Genomic DNA, 3,842 nt, shown 5'->3' with positions numbered 1-3,842 from the left:
GTCTTGACACCAGGTTAGACCATGCAGAAGATCACATCTCGGGGATCGAAGACAGCTAAGACATTATAGAGAAAGAACATACAACCATCCAAGACAAATCCAAGAAATATGAGAGATCTAGCCAACATTTGGAAGACACCTAAGAAGGCCTAATCTAAGGAAAATGGGCGCAGGGAGCACCTAGAAACAGAAGTTAATGGTCTAGGAAATTTGTTTAACAGGATCCTAGCGGAGAACTTTCCAAACATGCAAAATATAGGCCTATTCAAATACAAGAAGCTTTTAGAACTCCAAATAGAACAGACCAGAATAGGACATCCCACAATCACATTATAATCCACACAGGATCAATTCAGACCAAGGAAAAGGTCCTTAAAGCTGTTAAGGAGAAAAGATTAATTACCTATAAAGGGAAACCAATTAGAATCACCTCAGATTTCTCAGCAGAGACAACCAAAGCAAGAAGAGCCTGGAATGATGTATCCCATGCCTTATAAACAAATAACTATCAACCAAGAATACTGTACCCAGCTAAACTCTCCTTCATAACTGAAGGCCAAATAAAAACCTTCCATAGCAAAGAAAAATTGAAACAATACATCTCCACCAAACCAGCCCTACAAAAGATTCTTAAAGACGTCCTACACATAGAAAACCAACAAGACCACAATAACTACCAAGAAACTGCACCCAAACTGAGAATCCAAGAACCATATGAAGGACCCAGATTTTGCAGCGCCCAAGAAGGTGGATAACATGGCAGGAACTCCCAAATACCTCTCAGTCCTATCTGTTGACATTAACAGAATTAACTCTCCAATTAAGCGACATAGACAGTCTAGTTGGATTATAAAACAAGATCCTTCTATCTGCTGCGTTAAGGAGTCATATCTTGCCCGTAAGAACAAACATATTTTCAATGTTAAATATTGGAACAAAATCTACCAAGCAAACGGCCCCTATAAACAGGCGGGAGTTGCAATCCTAATACCAGATAAAATAGACTTCAAATTAAAATTTGTAAGAAGAGATAAAGAAGGTTGCTACATACTAATTAAGGGATCTCTCCTTCAGGAGGATATTATAATTCTAAATATCTGTTCTGCAAACAACAGAGAACCCAAATTTATCTAAGAAACACTACTTTCCCTCAAGTCCCACATAAATCCAAAGACAGTAATGGTTGGGGATTTTAACACACCACTCTCCCCACTAGATAGATCAACTTGGCAAAAACTCAACAGAGAAACCACAGATCTAAACAACTGCATAGATCAACTAGATTTAACAGACATCTACCGAATATTTTACCCAGCAGCATCAGAATACACGTTTTTCTCAGCAGCACATGGAACATTTTCTAAAATAGACCATATTTTAGCCCACAAAACAAACGTCCAAATTCAGAAACATTGAAGTTATCCCTTGCTTTCTCTCTGACCACAAGGGAATAAAATTAGAACTCAACACCAAAAGCCACCAAAGAAAGTCCGGTGTCACATGGAGGCTGAACAACTCACTGCTGAATCACGAATGGGTCAAGGAAGAGATTAGAAAGGAAATTCAAATGTTCATGCTATTCAACAAAACGAGCACACAAATTACCAGCTCCTCTGGGACACAGCTATGGCAGTACTCAGAGGCATGTTTATAGCTCTGAACACCTACATCAACAAATTGGAGAGATCTGAAACCTACAATTTTATGAGACATCTGAACCTCCTTGAAAAAGAGCAGCAAGATAAACCCCATCCAGTAGATGGAAAGAAATAATTAAAATTAAATCAAAATGAAATGAATTACAATCCAAAAAATTATAAAAAGAATCAAGAAAACAAAGAGTTGGTTCTTTGAAAAAATGAACAAAATTGAGAAACCCTTAGCAAATCCTATCAGAAAAAGAAGAGAACACACCCAAATAAATAAACTCAGAGAGGAGAATGGAAACATCGCAACGGAAACAACCAAGATTCAGAACATGTTAAGGGAATACTTCTCAAAACTTTATGCTAATAAGTTTGAGAACTTGTCATAAATGTACCTTTTCCTAGCAATTATTGACATGCCAAAACTAAACCAAGATGTGTTAAACCATCTTTACAGGCCCATATCAAGCACTGAAATAGAAACAGCAATAAGAGACCTCCCAGCTAAGAAAAGTCCAGGACCAGGCCTTCAAAGCAGAGCTCCCACCAATAGTCCGCCATCTCTTCAATGAAATTGCAAGAGAAAGTTCACTACCGAACACATTCTATGAAGCCATCATAACCCTCATCCCAATACCAGGCAGGGTCTCTTCAAAGAAAGAGAACTATAGACCCATTTCTTTGAGGAACATTGATGCAAAATATCTCAACAAAATTTTGGCCAACCGACTTCAACAATTCATCCAAAAAATCATACACAATGATCAAACAGGATTCATTTCAGAGATGCAAAGCTGGTTCAATATAGGCAAACAAATCACTATTATTCATCACACCAACAGGAGCAAGAATAAGAACCACATGCTTATCTCAATAGATGCAGAAAAAGCATTCGACATGACCCAACACTCCTCTATGATGAAGGTTTTGGAAAAATTAGGAATCCATGGAACATTCCTCAATACAATAAAGTCTGTATATGACAAACCTACAGCCAGCATTATACTTAATGGTGAAAAACTAAAGTTATTTCCTCTTAACTCAGGAACAAGACAAGGATGTCCACTATCTCCACTTCTCTTCGACCTAGTATTAGAATGTCTAGCTACAGCAATAAGACAAGATGCAAACATAAAGGGGATCCAAATAGGGAAAGAAGAAATAAAACTCTCTCTCTTTGCAGATGACATGATCTTGTACTTAAAGAATCCCATAGACTCCACTCCCAAATTACTCAAGCTGATTCAAAACTTTTGCAAATTAGCAGGGTTTAAAATTAACCCTCAATAATCAATGGCTTTTCAGTATGCCAACAATGAGAATAGTGTGGTTGAAATTAGGAACGCAACTCCATTTGTAATAGCCCCACAAAAAATAAATACCTAGGAATTAACTTAACCAAAGAAGTGAAGGACCTCTATGATGAAAACTTTAAAAAATTGAAAAAGGAAATCAAAACAGAATGTAGAAAATGGAAAAAACTCCCAAGCTCCTGGATTGGAAAGATTAACATCGTGAAAATGGCAATATATTCCAAGGATGTCTACAAATTCAATGCGATACCTATCAATATTCCAACGTCATTCTTCAAGGAAATAGAAGACGCAATTCAAAAGAAAGAACACTGCTGGAGGAAAATCAATACCAAATTTCAAACTCTACTATAAAGCCATATTAATCAAAACAGCTTGGTATTGGCACAAGAACAGACCTCAGGACCAATGGAATAGAATTGAAAACCCAGAAATGAACCTACAGACCTATAGCCATCTAATCTTTGATAAGGGAGCTAAAAAAATAGAATGGAAGAAAGATAGCCTCTTCAGTAAATGGTGCTGGCAAAATTGGTTAACTGCTTGTAGAAAATTAAGCTAGATCCTTATAAATCACCCTGCACCAGAATCAACTCCAAATGGATCAAAGACCTAGGAGTCATGAAGACACTCTGAAAACATTACAGGATGGAATAGGAGAAACCCTAGGTCTCCTTGGCGCAGGCCGAAATTTTCTCAATAGAGACCTGGAAACACAACAAATCAAAGAAAGGGTGGGCAAATGGGATTGCATGAAGTTGCAGAGCTTCTGCATGGCAAAGGACATAGCTAGCAAGATCAATAGAAAGCCCACAGATTGGGAGAAGATCTTCACTAGCCATACAACGGACAAGAGTTTCATATCTAAAATATACTTGGAACT

The sequence above is a fragment of the Dipodomys spectabilis genome, unplaced genomic scaffold, assembly GCF_019054845.1.
Source record: "Dipodomys spectabilis isolate Male_0828 unplaced genomic scaffold, ASM1905484v1 ptg000109l, whole genome shotgun sequence".
Classification (NCBI taxonomy): Eukaryota; Metazoa; Chordata; class Mammalia; order Rodentia; family Heteromyidae; genus Dipodomys; species Dipodomys spectabilis.
This window is presented reverse-complemented; position numbering follows the sequence as displayed.